The 20,050-nt window shown below is 41.0% G+C and overlaps 1 long non-coding RNA gene across 1 annotated transcript in view; it reads left to right on the top strand.

Moving 5' to 3' along the window:
• The window catches only part of LOC129528577 (uncharacterized), a 33,776-nt gene that overhangs the window by 11,689 nt on the left and 2,037 nt on the right, over positions 1 to 20,050 (top strand). Inside the window, exon 2 of the long non-coding RNA XR_008673860.2 lies at positions 17,168 to 17,321. This is a non-coding gene — a long non-coding RNA (uncharacterized lncRNA). The remainder of the gene's footprint in view (positions 1 to 17,167; positions 17,322 to 20,050) is intronic.

Here is a 20,050-nt window from a genome sequence, read left to right as displayed (position 1 = left end):
TGATCTTTGCTGACAGGACACACTCCAACACTTTCACCCTGATGAAGTCCTATTCTTTACTTTTATACTCACTCTTATTCTCATTCCCATTCTTATGCCACCCTCTACCTCTCCCCAGCTATCTCCACCACACTATCAATCTCACTCACTCTCTCCTAGCCATTTCTAATCCTTCTTTAACAAACAATTGCTGGGTTTGCATTTCTCTTTCCTCCAAAATCACTGAGGCCTCAATTTACTCACTGCTGCAAAAGGAGGACTCTGTATATTTTTAAATGAAGAACGTTGTTTTTACCTAAATCAATCTGGCCTGGCATATGACAACATAAAGTTTTCTATCCTTGGGGATAGAAAAACTCACCAAAAAACCCCCCAAAACTCACCAACCAAGCAAATAATTATGCTGAACACCCTTGGGCACTCTCTAATTGGATGTCCTGGGTCCTCCCAATTCTTAGTCCTTTAATACCTGTTTTTCTTCTTCTCTTATTCAGACCTTGTGTCTTTCGTTTAGTTTCTCAATTCATACAAAACCGCATCCAGGCCATCACCAATAATTCTATACAACAAATGCTTCTTCTGACAACCCCACAATATCACTCCTTACCCCAAAATCTTTCTTCAGTTTAATCTCTCCTACTCTAGGTTCCCACACCGCCCCTAATCTCACTTGAAGCAGCCCTGAGAAACATCACCTATTATCTCTCCATACCACCCCCCAAAATTTTTGCTGCCCCAACACTTCACCACTATTTTGTTTTGTTTTTCTTATTAATATATGAAGACAGAAATGTCAGGCCTCTGAGCACAAGCTAAGTCATCATATCCCCTGTGACCTGCGTGTATACATCCAGATGGCTTGAAGCAACTGAAGATCCACAAAAGAAGTGAAAATAGCCTTAACTGAAGACATTCCACCATTGTGATTTGTTCCTGCCCTACCCTAACTGAAAAGATATATTCTCCCCCACCCTTAAGAAGGTACTTTGTAACATTCTTCCTCACCCTTAAGAAGGTACTTTGTAATATTCTCCTCCCGCCCTTAAGAAGGTACTTTGTACACCTATCCCAAACCAGTAAGAACTAATGATAATCCCACCACCATTTACTGACTCCTTTTTTGGACTCAGTCTGCCTGCACCCAGGTGAAATAAACAGCCTTGTCGCTCACACAAAGCCTGTTTGGTGGTTTCTTTACACGGACATGTGAGACACTAGCCATTACAAACTTGGGGCTCTGGCAAGGGTGGTGGGGAATGGTTCCCATGTAACTGCCCATGTCAAGAGCTGTATGCCTAAATTGGGAGGGACACCAGGGGTAAGACTCCCTGGGTTCATAGCCTATATGCCTAAGGATGCAGTGTGGAGCTTCCTTAGATCCCTTTGGAGACATAACTTGCTCTAATACTTGGAGAGGAAATGAAAGTCTGAAGCATTAGTACCTAGGAGACAGGGATCAGAAGAAGTAGATTCAGAGGTAAGGAGAATTTTGGGGCTACACTTTCAAGAAAGTCGTGGTCAGGACCCAGGAGGTATGGGTCAGAAGGAGAGGTAGGGGTGCACGCATGGGCAACTGTTGAGTAGAGACTTCTGGCTATGCCATGATCTCGACCGGCCAATGCCAGGAGTTCAGGATGACAGCTTTCTGCCCCTAGTCGGCCCTTGGCTTCCCCCAGGAAATTGTGAAAGCAGAAGTTGGTTCCAGGCAGACCAGTGCTCCCAACCCAGAAGGGTTGGGTGTTGTTAGAAAGCCTTTTCCCAGGAAGCCTCACACTTGAGTCTTAAGTCCAGCAGCCACACTAATCATTTTTAACTGGCCAACAGGTGCCCAGTATTTTCCTCCAGTTCTAAGGAAGGATAGGACAGAATAGCAAGCAAAAGTGGTACAATATTACTCACTGCTTTGGAGAATCCCTGTATGGTTGCCACCAAATGTTATGGGTGGGTCTTTGTTCTGTGCATGTATTTTTTACATGCATAGACTGTATAATGATCAAGTCAGGGTATTTGGGGTACCTATCACCTTCAGTATTTATCATTTCTATGTATTGGTAACATTTCAAATCCTCTCTTCTAGCTACTTTGAAATGTACAATGCATTGTTGCCAACTATAGGCACCCTACTGTGCAAGAGAATACTGGGGTTTATTTGTTCTATCTAACTATATGTTTGTACCAGTTAACAAATCTCCATTTATCCTCCCTCCCGCCCACACATTCTTCTTAGCCTTTGTTATCTATCATTCTTTTCTCTGTCTCCAGGAGATCAATTTTTTTAAATTCCCATATATGAGTGAGAACATGAGGTATCAGTCTTTCTGTGTCTAAGTTATTTCATTTAAAGTAATGACCTCTAGTTCCATCCATGTTGCTGCAAATGACATAATTTCATTCTTTCTTATGTCCAAATCACATTTGACTTGTATATGTGTGTATGTGTGTGTGTGTGTGTGTGTGTGTGTATATTTATATATATATGCATACACGTATGTCACATTTTCTATATCCATTCGTCTATCAATGACACAGATTGATTCTATATCTTTGCTATTGTGAATAGCACGGTCATAAACATGCAAGTGCAGGCATTCCTTTGATATACAGATTTTCCTTTGGACAAATATCCAGTAGTGGGATTGCCAGATCATATGGTACTTCTACTTTTAGTTTTGTGAGAAATCCTGATGCTGTTTTCCATTGTGGTTGTACTAATTTACATTCCCACTAACAGTGTGTAAGATTTCCCTTTTCTCCACATCCTCACCAGCATCTGTTATTTTTTGTAATTTTATTAATAGCCATTCTCATGGGGGTAAGATGATATTTCATTGTGGCTTTGATTTCCATTTCCCTGATGCTTAGTGATGTTGAGCATTTTTTCATATACATGCTGGCCATTTGTAGTCTTTTTATTTTTTAATTTAATTTAATTTAATTTATTTTTGAGACAGAGTCTCTTTCTGTAACCCAGGCTGGAGTGCAGTGGCAGGATCATAGCCCACTGTAACCTCAAACTGCTGTGCTCAAGTGATCCTCCTGTCTCAGCCTCCTGAGTAGGTGGGACTACAGGTGCACACCACCATGCCTGGCTAATTTTTTAAATTTTTGTGGGGACAGGGTCTCAGTATATTTCTCGGACTGGTCTCGAACTCCTGACCTCAAGTAATCCTCCTGCCTTGGCATCCCAAAATGCTGGGATTACAGATGTGAGCCGCCATGCCCAGCCTGTATGTCTTCTTTTGAGAAATATGTATTCATGTCGTTTGCCCACTTTTAAATGAGATTATTTTTTTTTTATTATTGCCGAGTTGTTTGATATTCCTGTATATTCTGGCTGTTAGTCCCTTGTCGGATGAATAGTTTGCAAATATTTTCTCCCATTCAGTAAGTTGTCTCTTCACTCTGTTGATTGTTTCCTTTGATGTGTAGAAGCTTTTTAGTTCAATATAGTCCCATTTGTCTATTTTTGTTATAGTTTCTGTGCTTTTGAGGTCTTAGCCGTAAAATCTTTGCCTAGACTTATGTCTTAAAATATTTTCTCTATGTTTTTTCCTAGCAGTTTTATAGTTTTGGGTCTTATGTTTACAGTTTTAATCCATCTTCCGTGATTTTTGTGTATGGGGAGAGAAAAGGGTCCAGTTTCATTCTTCTTCATACAGATATCCAATTTTCCCAGCATCATTCATTGAAGAGGGTATCTTTCCCCCAGTGTATGTTCTTGAAGCTTTTATTGCAAATCAGTTAGCTGTGAATGTGTGGATTTATTTCTGGACTGTCTATTCTGTTCCATTGGTCTATGTGTCTGTTTTTATACCAGTGCCTCAACCTCCCAAGTAGCTGGGATTACAAATGCCTGCCATTATGCCTGGCACTTTTTTTTTTTTTTTTGTATTTTTAGTAGAGATGGGGTTTTGCCATGTTGGCCAGGCTTGTCTTGAACTCCTGACCTCAAGTGATCTGCCCACCTCAGCCTCCCAAAGTGCTGGGATTACAGGCGTGAGCCACCACACCCAGCCCTTTTTACTCTTTTTGACTTAAAGTTTATTTTATCTGATGTAAGTATAGCTACTCCTGCTTGCTTTTGGTTTCCATTTGCATGGAATATCTTTTTCCATTCCTTTGAGTGTAGATGTTTCTTTCTTGTAGGCACCATTTTGTTGGATTTTGTTTCTTTATCCATTCAGCCAGTCTATATTTTTTAAGTGGAGAATTTAATTCATTCACATTCAACGTTATTATTGACATGGAGGTTTTATTACTGTCATATTGTTAATTATTTTCTGGTTGTTTTGTATATTCTTTGTTCTTTTCTTCCCTCTTATTGATAGTAATTGTGGTTTGGTGGTTTACTGTAGTGGTACCACTTAAGTCCTTTCTCTTCCTCATTTATGTGTTTGGTTTACCAGTGAGTTTTATACTTTTGTGTGTTTTTATTATGGTAAATATCCTTTCACTTCCAAGTTCAGGACTCCTTTGGGCATTTCTTGTAGGGCTGATCTTGTGGTGTGTTCCCTCAGAATTTACTTGTCTGGGAAAAACTGTTTCTCCTTCATTTATGAATTTTGCTGGATGTAGTATCCTTGGGTGGCAGGTTTTTTCTCCCAGCACTTTCAATATGTTATCCCATTCTCTCCTGGCCTGCAAGGTTTTGATATGGGTTTCTTTATAGGTGACTAGACGCTTTTCTCTTGCTGTTTTTAGTATTCTATACTTTGCTTTGACTTTAGACAGTTTGATTATAATATGCCATGGAGAAGATCTTTTTCCATTATATTTGTTAGGGAATCTTTGGGCCTCCTCTATCTGGATATCTAGATCTCTTGCTAGATTTGGGAAGTTTTCAACTAATATTTTGTTAAATAGGTTTTCTAACCCTATGTTTTCTCTTCACTCTCAGGGACAGTGGTGATTTGAATATTTGTTCACTTTATGTTGTACCAAAGGTTACAAAAGCTCTGCTCATTCTTTCTAATTTTTTATTTATTTTAATCTGCCTGGATTAGTTCAAAAGACTTGTCTTCAAGTTCTGAGATTCTTTTTTCTGTTTGATCTAGACTATGGAAGCTTTCGAATGTATTTTGTATTTAATTCAATGAATTATTCAGTTCCAGAATAAAAAAAAACTATCTCTTCAGTAAAGTTCTCATTCATATCCTGAATTGTTTTTCTTATTTCTATGTATTGTTTTTCAGAATTATCTCACATCTCTCTGAGCTCCCTTAAACTCTGTATTTTGAATTATTTATCTGGGATTTCATAATTTCTTTTATTGGGATCTGCTGTTGGAGATTTATTGTGTTCCGTTGGAAGTGTCAGATTCCTTTACTTTTTCTTTTTTTATGTAAAAACAAACAGTCCAAGAAAACATTTAGATTCCTTTACTTTTTCATGTTTCCTGTGCCTTTACATTGACATATCTGCACCTAGTGTAACAGTTGCTTATTCCAATTTTTTGTATTTGCTTTCATAGAGGAGTACTTATTCAGGATGTATATGTGTTTTTGGCGGGTAGGGCACTTTGGCTTTGATTTTGGGTGAGTGCGCTAGTATAATCTTTCTATGGTTTTTTCAGTTGTAAATACAATCAGTGGTATCTGTGATTTCCTCAGTGATTTAGGGTGCAGTTATTAGTGGAGGCTGTGGTGAAGTTTTTGCTAGGAACTAGGATGCCAGGTGGGCTAGCCTTTGGGCCCCAGTTTTGGCAGCAGGGGGCTGAGCATGCTGTCAATTGTTCCCAAGGCAGCTTATGCTAGCATTAGTGTTAGTGGGTCCAGGGAGGCTGATTACTGGGCCTCCAGGTGGCTTGCTGTGATGCCAGTAGAGACAGTGGTGGGCTGGGCATGTTGATAGGTTTTTGGGCCCCTGGGCAGAGAGGCTAATGGGGGTGGTGGCAGTAGCAGTAGAGGAACAACTCACTGAAACCCAAGTAGTCTGTGCTGGTGTTGGTGGTGGCTGTGACAGGTTAAGTGGGCCAGTTCCATAGCCCTGTGGTGGCATGTACAGGTAGGTACTGTCTTTGGTAGTATTGACAGATTGGGTTGGCCTGACTTCAGATCCTGGGAGGAGTGTTCAAGTGCCAATGATGGTAGACTGGGCCAGGAGATCTCCAGGCCCCTGAATGGCATGCTCGAGTACTGCGGGGACTGGATTGGGCTAGTAGACTTGTCCTCAAGTCCCTGAGTATTGCATTCAGGGGCCAGCTGTGATAGACAGGGGTGGGGAGGTCTGCAGGCCACCAGCAGAATCCTCAGGTAGGGGCAGTGGTGGCTGTGAACATTTCTCTAGTTCTCAGAGGAATGTGGAGCCCTGAGGGCCTCTCACCCTTTCTCTAGTGTGTGGGAGCTTATCTCAGCTCCTAGCTGATACTGGCTGAGCAGGCTGCCTTGCTTCCCTCTCTTTCTTTGCTTTTGGTGCTTCCTGTCACTTCTCTTTTGAATTACATTGTTCTCTCATAGATAATCTATTTGAAGTATGAATATCTACTTGTTATTTTGGCTCATCTCCAGAGAAGAGGTGTGTTCTAGCTGCATCTAGTCAGCTAAATTGAACCCTTGCTTGCTGTAATTTTGTATCATTTAACAAATCTCTCTATCCCTTCCTTCCCCCTACCCTTCCTAATCTCTAGTATCCTCTGTTCTACTTTTTATTTCTATGAGATCAACTTTTTTTTTTAGCTTCCATATATGAATGAGAACATGCAGGGTTTAACTTTCTGTTTCTGGCTTATTTCACTTAATGTAATGTTTGCCAGTTTCATCCATGTTGCTGCAAATGACAGGATTTCATTCTTTTATATAGCTGAATAGTAAACCATTGTGTATACACACTACATTTTCTTCATCCAGTTATATCTTGTTGGACACCCAGGTTGATTTTATATCTTGGCTATTGTGAATAGTGCTGTAATAAACATCAGGGTGCAGATGTCTCTCTGATATAATTATATCCTTTCTATTGGATAAATTCCTATTAGTGAGATTGCTGGATCATATGGGAATTCTATTTGTAGTTTTTTTTTTTTTGAGGAAACTCCATAGTGCTCTTCATAGTGGCTGTACTAGTTTATATTTCCACCAGCAGTGTATAGGAATTCCCTTTTCTCCACATCCTTGTCAGAATTTGTTATTTTTTGTCTTTTTGATAATAGCCATCCTAACTGGGGTGAGATGATACCTCACTGTGGTTTTGATTTGCATTTCCTGGATGATTAGTGATGTTTAGCATTTTAAAATTATACGTGTTGGCCATTTATATGTCTTCTCTTGAGAAGTGTCTGTTCAGGTCACTTGCCCATTTTTTAATCAGATTGTTTTTTGACTGTTGAGAAGTTTGAGTTCTTTATATATTCTGGATATAAATTTCCTGTTGGATAAGTAGTTTGAAAATATTTTCACCCGTTCTGTAAGTTGTTTTTTCCCTCTGTTGATGGTTTCTGTTGTTGTGCAAAAGCTTTTTGGTTTGGTAATCCCATTTGCTTGTTTTTGCTTTTGTTGCCTGTGCTTATAAGGTATTATCCATAAAATCTTTTTCCAGACCAATGTCCTGAAGGGTTTCCCCTATGTTTTCTTCTAGTAGTTTAATTGTTGTGTGTCTTACATTTAGGTCTTAGATCCATTTTCAGTTAATTTTTGTATAGGGTGCGTGGTGGGAGCTTAGTTTCATTCTGCATGTTGGGATCCAGTTTTCCTAGCATCACGTTAATTTTTTTGAGACAGAATCTCACTCTGTTGCCCAGGCTGGAGAGCAGTGGTGCAGTCACAGCACACTGCAGCCTTGACTTCCCAGGCTCAAGCAAGGGAAGAGGTGAGAGGTCACCTCAGCCTCCCAAAGTGCTGGGATTATAGATGTGAACCACTGGACCCAGCCCCCAGCATCATTTATTGAGGAGGTGTCCCAGTGAATGTTCTTGACATCTTTGTCAAAAATCAGTTGGCTGTAAATATGTGGATTAATTTCTGGGTTCTCTACTCTGTTCTATTGGTCTATGTGTCTGTTTTTATGCAATACCATGTTTTTTGGTTACTATAGCTCTGTAGTATATGTTGAGGTCTGGTATTGTGATATCTCTAGCATTGTTCTTTTTGCTCAGGGTTGCTTTGGCCATTTGTAGTCTTTTGTGGTTCCACACAAATTTTAGGATTTTTTTTTCTATTTCTCTGAAAAATGTCATTGGTATTTTCATAGGGATTGGATTGAATCTGCAGATTGCATTGGTTAGGATTGTCATTTTAATTATATAAATTATTCCATTCCATGAGGATGGGATGTTTTTCCATTTGTTTGTATCATCTTCATTTTCTTTATTTTAAATCAGTGTTTTGTAGTTTTCTTGAGGAGGTCTTTCACCTTCTTGGTTAAATTTATTCCTAGGTATTTTATATATTTTTTGCTATTGTAAATGGGATTGCCCTCTTGATTTCTTTTTCAGCTGGTTTGCTGTTTGTATATAGAGCTGCTACTGATTTTTATATATTAAGTTTGTATCCTGCAATTTTACTGAATTCATTTATCGGTTCTAAGAAAAAAAAACCCTTTAGGTTTTTCTATATATAAGATTATGTCATCTGCAAACAGGAATAATTTGATTTCCTCCTTTCCAATTTCAATACCTTTTATTTCTTTTTCTTGCCTGACTGCTCTGACTAGCACTTCCAGCACTATGTTGACTACAAATGGTGAAGGTAGGTATCTTTGCCCAGTTATACTTCTTAGAGGAAAATCTTTAAGCTTTTCTCAGTTCAGTAAGATATTAGTTGTGGATTTATCATATATGGTCTTTATTAGGTTGAGGTACTTTCCTTTTATACCTAATTTATTAAGGGTTTTTATAATAAAGAAATGTTGAATTTTGTAAAAAGCTTTTTCTGCATCTATTGAGATTATCATAGTGTTTTATCCTCCATTCTATTGATGTGATGGGTGACATGTATTGATATGCATATTTTGAATCATCTTTGCATTTCTGGTATAAATCCCACTCAATCATGGGGTATTATGTTTCTGATGTGCTGTTAGATTTGGTTTTCTAGTATTTGCTGAGGATTTTTGCATTTATGTTCACTAGAGGTATTGCCCTGTTGTGTCCTTGTCTGGTGTTGGTATCAGGGTTATGCTGGCCTCATAGAATGAGTTAGGAAGAATTCCTTCTGATCTAATATTTTGGAATAGGTTGAGAATAATTGGTAATAATTCTTTAAAGGTTCAGTAGAATTAAGCAATGGAGCAATTGGTCCTGGACTTTTCTCTGTTGGAAGGATTTTTATTACTATTTGATTTTGTTGCTTGTTACTGATCTGTTTGTGTTTTCTGTTTCTTCTTGGTTCAGTCTTGGTAAGTTGTATGTTTCCAGGAATTTATCCATTTCCTTCAGATTTTCCAGTTTGTCAGCATATGATTGTTCACAATATTCTGTAATGATCTTTTGTATTTCTATGGTATACATTGTAATGTCTTCTTTTTTGTTTCTGATTTCATTTACATGGGTTCTCTCTCTTTTCTCTTAGTCTATTAAATGATTTGTTAGTTTTGTTTATCTTTTCAAAAAATCAACTTTTGTTTCATTGATCATTTGTATTGTTATTGTTTTTCTAGTCTCAGTTTCATTTATTTTTGCCCTTATTTATTTTTTTCTATTAATTTTGGGTATGGTTTGTTCCTGCTTTTTTAGTTTTTTGAGGCACATTGTTAGGTTGTTTGAGACCTTTTTAGTTTTTTGATGTAGGCATTTATTGCTATATACTTGCTTCTTAATACTGCTTTTGCTGTATCCTACAGGTTTTGGTATGTGTATTTGTATTTCATTTTTTCCAGGAATTTTAAAATTTTACTCTTATTTCTTCACCGATTGGTCATTCAGGAGCATGTTGTTTAATTTCCATCCATTTGTATAGTTTCCAAAGTTCCTGTTGGTGTTGATAACTAGTTTTATTCCACTGTGGTCTGAGAAGATACTTAATATAATTTTGATTCTTTAAAACTTGTTGAGACTGTTTTGTGGCCTAATATATGGTCCATCCTGGAGAATGTTCCGTGTTCTGATGAAAATAATGTGTATTCTGTAGCAATTGGGTGAAAGATTCTGTAAATATCTCTTAGGTCCACTAGGTCTATGGTGCAGTTTAAATCTGATGTTTCTTTGTTGATTTTCTGTCTAGATGATCTGTCCAGGGACAAGAGTGGGGTGTTGCAGTCCCCAACTGTTATTATATTAGGACCTGTCTCTTCCCTTAGATCTAATAATATTTGCTTAATTTGTATTTGAGTGCTCCAGTGTTGGGTGCCCATATATTTACAAGTTATATTCTCCCACTGAATTGACACCTTTGCTGTTATATAATGTTCTTCTTTAGCTCTTTACAGCTTTTAACTTGAAGTCTGTTTTGTCTGATATAAGTATAGCTACTCCTGCTCAAATATGGTTTCCTTTTGCATGGAGTATCTTTTTCTATCTGTCCTCTTTCAGTCTATGTGTGTCTTTAAAGGTAAGGTGGTGTTCTTGTAAGCAGCATATGACTGGGTCTTGTGTTTTTATCCATTCAGCCAGTGTGTGTGTGTATATATATATATATATATATATATATATATTTTTGTGTGTGTGTGTGAGCAACAAGGCTGTTTATTTCACCTGGGTGCAAGCAGGCTAAGTCCAAAAAAACAGTCAGCAAGGGTCGTGGGATTATCATTAGTTCTTATTGGTTTGGGGATAGGTGGTGGAGTTAGGAGCAATGTTTTGCAGGCAGGGGGTGGATTTCACAAAGTACATTCTCAAGGGTGAGGAGAATTACAAAGAACCTTCTTAAGGGTAGGGGAGGTTACAAAGAATCTTCTTAAGGGTGGGGGAAATTTCAAAGTACATTGATCAGTTAGGGTGGGGCAGAAACAAATCACAATGATGGAATGTCATCAGTTAAGGCTATTTTCACTTCTTTTGTGGATCTTCAGTTGCTTTAGGCCATCTGGATGTATACACGCAGGTCACAGGGGATATGATGGCTTTGCTTGGGCTCAGAGGCCTGACATTCCTGCCTTCTTATATTAATAAGAAAAGCAAAACAAAATAGTGAAGTGTTGGAATGGTGAAAAATTTTGGGGGTGGCATGGAGAGATAATGGGCGATGTTTCTCAGGGCTGCTTCAAGCAGGATTGGGGCAACATGGGAACCTAGAGTGGGAGAGATTAAGCTGAAGGAAGATTTTGTGGTAAGGGGTGATATTGTGGAGTTGTTAGAAGGAGCATTTGTTGTATAGAATTGGTAATGGCCTGGATGTGGTTTTGTATGAATTGAGAAACTAAATGAAAGACACAAGGTCTGAAGAAAAGAAGGAGAAAAATAGGTATTAAAGGACTAGGAATTGGGAGTACCCAGGATGTCCAATTAGAGTGTCCAAGGGGATTCAATGTTATTGTTTGCTTGATTGGTGAGTTTTTTGGCTCTATCCTTGAGTTTTTTTATACCAGGCCAGATTGATTTAGATAAAAACAACACTATTCATTTAAAAATATACAGAGTCCCCCTCCCCTTCTTTTTTTAGCAGTGAGTAAGTCAGGGCCTTGGTGATTTTGGAGGAAAGAGAAATGCAAAGCCAGCAATTGTTTGTCCAAAAGGATTAGAAATGGCTAGGAGAGAGTGAGATTGATAGTGTGGTGGAGATAGCTGGGGAGAGGTAGAGGGTGGCATAAGAATAGGAACCAGAATAAGAGTGAGTATAAAAGTAAAGAATAGGACTTCATCAGGGTGAAAGTATTGGAGTGTACTTTGTCAATGAAGATCTTCTATCCACTTAAACAGAGACTTAAGGGTGGCAGTTTGAGGTAAAACCAGGCACTACCGAATACCAAGAGCCTGAGAAACTGCTTGGGTGATTGGACTAGTAAAGGCCGGTCCGTTATTGGACTGTATAGAGGTGGGAAGGCCAAACCAAGGAATTATGTCTGACAGAAGGGAAGAAATGACCATGGTGGCCTCCTCAGACCCTGTGGGAAAGGCCTCTACCCATCCAGTGAAAGTGTCTACCCAGACCAAGAGGTATGTTAGTTTCCTGACTTGAGGCATGTGAGTAAAGTCAATTTGCCAGTCCTGGTTGGGGGCAAATCCCTGAGATTGATGTGTAGGGAAAGGAGGGGGCCTGAACAATCCCTGAGGAGTAGTAGAATAGCAGATGGAACACTGAGAAGTGATTTGCTTAAGGATAGATTTCCATGGTGGAAAGGAAATGAGAGGTTCTAAGAGGCAGGCTAGTAGCTTGTAACCTACATGGGAGAGGCTATGAAATGACGACAGAATAGAATGGGCCTGTGAGGCTGGAAGGAGATATTTTCCTTGATCCAAGAACCATTTGCCTTGTGTGGGAAGAGATTGATAGGTGGAAGTTTCAGTGGGGAGCAGGTGGGAGTGACCAGATAAGAAGGAGAAAAGCTGCTGTGAGGGATAGATGATGGAACGCTAGCTACTTTTTTAGCTACCTTATCAGCATAAGCATTGCCCTGAGCGATGGGATCTGATGTCTTTTGATGGTGCTTGCAGTGAATGACTCCAGCTTCCTTTGGAAGTAAAGCGGCCTTGAGAAGAGTTTTTATTAAAGAGGCGTTAATGATGGAGGACCCTTGCATAGTGAGGAAACCTCTTTCAGCCCATATAACAGCATGGTGGTGCAGGATATGGAAGGCATATTCAGAGTCACTATAAATATTGACGCAAAATTCCTTTGCAAGAGTGAGGGCTCAAGTTAAGGCAATGAGTTCAGCTTGCTGAGAGGTAGTGGAGGGGTGCAGAGCGGTAGCCTCAATGATAGATGTGGAAGATACTCTAGCATAGCCTGCCTTTGCTGGTGAGTGGAGATTAGGCCTGGTGGAACTGCCATCAATAAACCAAGTGTGATCAGGGTGAGGAACACGAAAGAAGGAAATACGGGGAAATGGAGTGAATGTCAGGTGGATCAGAGAGATACAGTCATGGGGGACAGGTGTGGTATCAGGAATAATGTGGGAGGCCAGACTGAAGTCCAGGCCAGGAACAATGGTAACTGTTGGGGACTCAACAAACAGTGAGTACAGCTGAAGGGGCCAGGGAGCAGAAAGTATATGTGTCAGGTGTGAGGAAGAAAATAGATTTTGGAAGTTATGAGAACTGTAGAGGGTGAGTTGAGCATAGTTTGTGATTTTGAGGGCCTCTAAAAGTATTAGGGCACCAGCAGCTGCTGCATGGAGACATGATGGCCAGCCTAAAACAGTAAGGTCAGGTTGTTTGGACAAAAAGCCTACAGGGTGTGGTCCTGGCTCTTGTGTAAGAATTTTGACCGCACAGCCCTGTACTTTGGCTGTGTGTAACGAAAAGAGTTGGGATGAGTTAGAGAGAGCTAGTGTGGGGGCAGCTTCTAGGGCTGTTTTTAAGGAACGGAAAGAGAAGTGGCAAAAGGATTTAGGATCTATGGGGTCAGCTAGGTTTCCTTTTGTGAGTTTATATAATGGTTTAGTCAGGATGGTAAAACTAGGTATCCAAAGGTGGAAGTACCTAACCATGCCTAGGATGGGAAGAAGTTGTTATTTTGTAGAAGGGGTTGGGGTTTGGGAGATTGGCCGGACATGATCAGCTGGGGGAGCACGTTGTTTTCAGGAAGAATTATGCTGAGATAGGTAATGGATGAGGAAGAAATTTGGGCTTGACTGAAGTAATGGGGACTGTCCATGAAGCCTTGCAGCAGTACAGCCCTGGTAAGTTGCTGAGGCTGATGGGTGTCAGGGTCAGTCCAAGTGAAAGTGAAGAGAGGCTGGAATGAAAGGTGCAAAGGAATAGGAAAGAAAGCATATTTGAGATCTAGAACAGAATAATGGGTTATGGAGGAGTTGTGGAGGGAGGCATTGAGGATAGGAGAGTATATGGTTTTGCACCATGGAGTGGATAGGCAAGACAATTTGGTTGATAAGGTGCAGATCCTGAACTAACCTGTAAGGCTTGTCTGGTTTTTGGACAGGTAAAATGAGGGAATTGTAAGGAGAGTTTATAGGCTTTAAAAGGCCATGCTGTAACAGGTGAGTGATAACAGGCTTTAATCCTTTAAGTGTGCTGTGGGATGGGATATTGGCATGATAAGGGTGATTATGTTTAATGGGATAGTAATGGGTGTGTGATTAGTTGCCAGGGAGGGAGTAGAGGTATCCCACACTTGTGGATTAAGGTGGGGAGATAACAAGGGAGGATGTGAAGGAGGTTTTGAACTGGGGAAAAGGGCAGCAATGAGGTGTGGCTGTAGCCTAGGAATAGTCAGGGAAGCAGACAATTTAGTTAAAATGTCTTGACCTAATAAGGGAGCTGGGCAGGTGGGGATAACTAAAAAGGAGTGCATTAAAGAATATTGTCCGAGTTGGCACCAGAGTTGGGGAGTTTTAAGATGTTTAGAAGCCTGGCCATCAATACACACAACGGTTATGGAGGCAAGGGAACAGGCCCTTGAAAAGAAGGTAATGTGGAGTTGGTAGCCTCTGTATTGATTAAGAAGGGGATGGACTTACCCTCCACTGTAAGTTACCCAAAGCTCGGCATCCGTGACAGTTCAGGGGGCTTCTGAGGTGATTGGCAGTGTCAGTGTTCAGCTGCTAAGCCAAGAAGACCTGGGAAGGAGTCAGTCAGAGCCTTGGGCCAGTTGGACAGTCCAATTTCCAGTGGGGTCCCACACCGATGGGACACGGCTTAGGAGGAATCCCAGGCTGTGGGCATTCCTTGGCCCAGTGGCCAGATTTCCAGCACTTAAAGCAAGATCCTGGGGGAGGAAGTCCTGAGGGGATGCCTGACTGCTGTGGCTTAGGCATTTTGAAGTTTTTGTGTGCTGGAGATATGGCTGGGGTTTCTCTCACAGCAGAAGCAAGTAATTGCAACTCTTCTCTATTATCATACACCTTGAAGGTGCAGTTAATTAAGTCCTGTTGTGGGGTTTGAGGGCCAGAATCTAATTTTTGGAGCTTTTTCTAATGTCAGGAGCAGATTGGGTAATAAAATGCATAGAGAATAAGCTGGCCTTCTGGCCCCTCTGGGTCTAGGGCAGTAAAGTGTCTAAGGGTTGTTGCCAAACGGGCCATGAACTGGGCTGAGTTTTTATATTTGATGTTAAACACTGATTTGGGAGAGGTCAGATAAAGAAAAAAGGAGCATTAACCTTGACTATGCCTTTAGCTCCAGCCACCTCTTTAAGAGGAAATTGTTGGGCAGGTGGGGGAGGGCTAGTTGCAGAATGAAACTGTAAGCCAGACTGGGTGTGAGGAGGGGAGGTGATAGAAAGATTATAGGGTGGGGGAGCAGAGGCTGAGGAAGAATTGGGACCTGGCTTGGCCTGGCGAGGAGCAGCCTGGGGAGAAAGGGAGAGGTCAGATCAGTCTGTAGAAAAGAAGGATTCAAAGGACTCAGAGCTTGGGGTGGAGACTGAAGGAACAGACAGGAGCTAAAGAAGAAAGATTTGGGATGAGTTGCATTGGGCACAGAGACTAGGGAGGGACCAATGTGTATTAGAAGGCCTGGACATCAGGCACCTCAGACCATTTGCCCATTTTTTGACAAAAATTATCTAGGTCTTGTAGGATGGAGAAATCAAAAGTGCCATTTTCTGGCCATTTAGAAGAATTGTCGAGTTTGTATTGGGGCCAAGCAGTGTTGCAGAAGAAAATAAGACATTTAGATTTTAGTTCAGGTGATAGTTGAAGAAATTTTAAGTTCTTGAGAACACAGGCTAAGGGAGAAGAAGGAGGAATGGAGGGTGGAAGTTTGCCCATAGTGAAGGAGGCAAGTTTAAAGAGAAAGATAGAGACATGGAGAAAGGGTTGGGGAGCAGCCCTGGGCTGCAATGTGGGTGAGCAGCCAAAGCAGGCATCCCCGCAATTGACTTGCCACCAAGGGAATGTGGCTGAATGACCAAGGCAGGCATCCCTGCAGATATCAGACACCAATGGAATGTGGGTGAATAATCAGGCAGGCATCCCCAGAATGATTAAACACCAAGGGAAGGCTGCCTTCCTGAGTACATGACCAGCACCAGAGTTTTGGGTCCATGGATAAAATGTGTCTCCTTTGTCTCTACTAGAAAATGAAAGGAATTGAAATTAAGAGAAGAGAGGGAGTGAAGGGTGACACCAAGATTGAAAGGAGAAAGAGGTTGAGGGATAGTGAGAAAGGTTGGAGAAGAGAGTAAAAAGAGGCCACTTACCCGATTTAAAATTGGTGAGATGTTCCTTGGGCTGGTTGGTCTGAGGACCCAAGGTCATAGGTGGATCTCTTCATGGAGTGAGGGTGAGGACAGGGGACGGTCTCCTGAAGGAGTCCTGCTGACCTGGGTCTTTGGCACCAAATGTGTCATGCGTCCATGTGAAGAGACCACCAAACAGGCTTTGTGTGAGCAACAAGGCTGTTTATTTCACTTGGGTGCAGATGGGTTGAGTCCAAAAAGAGTCAGCCCAGTCTATATCTTTTAAATGGGAAAATTCAATCTATTTACATGCAACTTTATTCTTGATAGGTGAGTACTTACACCTAGCATTCTATTATTTTCTGCTTGTTTTGTATATCCTTTGTTCCTTACTCTCTTACTGTTTACTTTTGCGGTTGGGCAGTTTTCTGTAGGGATAAGATTTGAGTCTTATCTCTTTCTCCCTATGTATTAGCTTTACCAGTGAGTTTTATAGTTTCACATATTTTTATGATGCTGATTATCATCTTCTCTGTGGGGAACAGGCCCCCCAAAACCTGGCCATAAACTGGTCCCAAAACTGGCCATAAACAAAATCTCTGCAGCACTGTGACATGTTCATGATGGTCTTAATGCCCACGCTGGAAGGTTGTGGGTTTACCAGAATGAGGGCAAGGAACACCTGGCCCACCCAGGGTGGAAAACCGCTTAAAGGCATTCTTAAACCACAAACAATAGCATGAGTGATCTGTGCCTTAAGGTCATGCTCCTGCTGCAGATAGCTAGTCCAACCCATCCCTTTATTTCAGCCCATCCCTTCATTTCCCATAAAGAATAATTTTAGTTAATCTAATATCTATAGAAAGAATGCTAATGACTAGCTTGCTGTTAATAAATACATGGGTAAACCTCTGTTGGAGGCTCTCAGCTCTGAAGGCTGTGAGACCCCTGATTTCCCACTTCACTCCTCTATATTTCTGTGTCTTTAATTCCTCTAGTGCCACTGGGTTAGAGTCTCCCCAACCAAGCTGGTCTCAGCAAGTGGTCTCCATCATGGGGGCTCGAATCCAGGTCGAAGGGTCACCGGAGTGATGGTTGGAGAACATGGAACTAGTTGGAGGACACCTGAGTACTCTAAAAGCAAACCCCGTGGTGAGTAAGAAGGGGAGCTCAGAAGCATCAGGGTAACAATGGGACAGGTGTGGGGTCTGGTTCGTTCCATCTTGGAACTTTTTCACACTGATGATGAGGAAGAAGGAGAGTTTAATGAAGCAACAGAAGAGGTTATAGAGCAGGTTTATTTGCCAGCTAAAGCTAAAGTGGCAAAGGAGGGAGAGGTTCATCCCTACCCTTCTGCACCCCCTCATTATTATTTTGAAGAAAAAGAGTGGCCTGACCCTCCAGATCTTTCTTTTCCAGAGGACAGTGGGCAAAAATTAGTTGCTCCAGTGACTGTTCAAGCAGCACCTCGAGCGACCGCTCTTAGTTCTATTCAGTCAGGAATTCAGCAAGCTAGATGAGAGGGTGATTAAGAGGCTTGGCAGTTCCCTGTTAGACTACACTGCCCAGCTCAACAGGGAAATATTATAGCTACATTTGAGCTTTTTTGTTTTAAATTACTCAAAGAATTTAAACAAGCTATTAATCAGTATGGACCAGGTTCTCCTTTTGTAATGGGACTATTAAAGAACATTGCTGTTTCCAGTCAGATGATTCCTACTGACTGGGACGCTCTTACTCAAGCTTGTCTAACTCCTGCTTAGTTCTTACCATTTAAAACTTGGTGGGCAGATGAAGCTTCCATTCAGGCTGCTCACAACACGCAGGCCCAACCTCAAATTAATATAACTGCAGACCAACTTTTGGGGGTTGGCAGCTGGGCTGGTTTAGATGCACAAGTGGTCATGCAGGATGATGCCATAGAACAGCTTAGAGGAGCGTGCATTAGAGCTTAGGGAAAAAAAATCACTTCAAGTGGAGAACAATACCCTTCCTTTAGTGCTATAAAACAGGGATCAGAAGAATCATATGTGGATTTTATAGCTCGGTTACAGGAGTCTCTTAAAAAGATGATTGCAGATTTGGCTGCTCAGGATATAGTGTTGCAATTATTAGCTTTCAACAATGCTAATCCTGATTGCCAGGCTGCTCTGTGACCTATCAGAGGGAAAGCACATTTAGTTGATTATATCAAGGCCTGTGGTGGTATCAGAGGTAATCTGCAACAGGCCACCTGCTAGCACGGGCAATGGCAGGACTGAGAGTGGATAAAGAAAATACTCCATTTCCTGGAGCTTGTTTTAACTGTGGGAAGCATGGTCATACTAAAAAAAAAAATGTAGAAAAAAATCAGCAAGTCGGGCCACCAGATAGGGGAAAAAAGAAAACTGCTGAGCCTGAAATATGTCCAAAATGTAAAAAAGGAAAACACTGGGCTAATCACTCTAAGTTTGATAAAGATGGGAACCTGATTTCAGGAAAAGCCATGAGGGGCCCATCCTGGGCCCCATTCCAAACTGGGGCATTTCCAGCTTGGGTCATTCCCTCACCCCTGTACAATGCCTGTCCCCCACCACAGCTGGTAGTGCCACAGTAGATTTATGCTGCACAAAAGCTGTGAGTCTTCTGCCTGGGGAACCCCTGCAAAAGGTCCCAACAGGAGTCTGTGGTCCCTTGCCAGCAGGGACAATAGGATTAGTTCTAGGCAGTTCTAGTTTAAATTTAAAAGGGGTACAAATACATACAGGAGTCATTGATTCAGATTACAATGGGGAAATTCAAATTGTTATATCTACTTCTGTTCCCTGGAAAGCAGAGCCAGGAGAGTGCACAGCACAGCTCCTGATTGTGTCATATGTGGGAATGGGAAAAAGTGAAATTAAATGAACAGGAGGATTTGGAAGCACAAATAAACAAGGCAAAGCAGCTTATTGGGTAAATCAAATTGCTGATAAACATCCTACCTGTGAAATAACTATTCAGGGAAATAAATTTAAAGGTTTGGTAGATACAGGAGTGGACATTTTCTCTACAGCACTGGCCGTCTGCATGGCCAATTCAACCCACTCAATTCAACTCCAATAGTTGGAGTTGGTAAAGTCCCTGAAGTATATCAAAGTAGCTACATTTTGCATTGTGAAGGGCCTGATGAACAACCTGGGACTATTCAACCAATTATAACTTCTGTACCCATAAATTTCTGGGGAAGGGATTTATTACAACAATGGGGAGTACAAGTTCTAATTCCAGAACAATTATATAGCCCTCAAAGTCAACATATGGTGCATATAATGGGGTATGTTCCTGGTATTGGACTAGGAAAAAATTTGCAAGTTTTGAAAGAACCACTTCAAGCAGAAAGACAAAATTCCTGCCAAGGCTTAGGATATCATTTTTGATGGCAGCCATTGTTAAGCCTCCAGAACCTATACCTTTAAAATGGTTAACAGATAAGCCAATTTGGATAGAACAATGGCTGCTAAGTAAAGAGAAACTGGAGGCTTTAGAGAAATTAGTTCAATTAGAAAATGGGCACATAGCCCCAACATTTTCTGCTTGGGATTCTCCAGTTTTCATAATTAAGAAAAATTCAGGTAAATAGAAAATGTTAACTGACTTAAGAGCCATCAATTCAGTTATACAACCTATGGGAGCATTACAGCCAGGATTGCCTTCTCCTGCTATAATTCCAAAAAATTGGCCTTTAATAGTCATAGATTTGAAAGACTGTTTCTTTACTATCCCTTTGGATGAGCAAGACTGTGAATGGTTTGCATTTACAATTCTTGCAGTAAACAACCTGCAGCCTGCTAAGCATTTTCATTGTTTTACAGATGGGTCTAGTAATGGTAAAACTTCTTATTCTGGCTCAAAAAGTAAAG

The sequence above is a fragment of the Gorilla gorilla genome, chromosome 1 (genome assembly GCF_029281585.2).
Source record: "Gorilla gorilla gorilla isolate KB3781 chromosome 1, NHGRI_mGorGor1-v2.1_pri, whole genome shotgun sequence".
Lineage (NCBI taxonomy): Eukaryota > Metazoa > Chordata > Mammalia > Primates > Hominidae > Gorilla > Gorilla gorilla.
The sequence above is the reverse complement of the archived record's forward strand: the minus strand, read 5'-3'. Positions and strand labels throughout refer to the sequence as shown.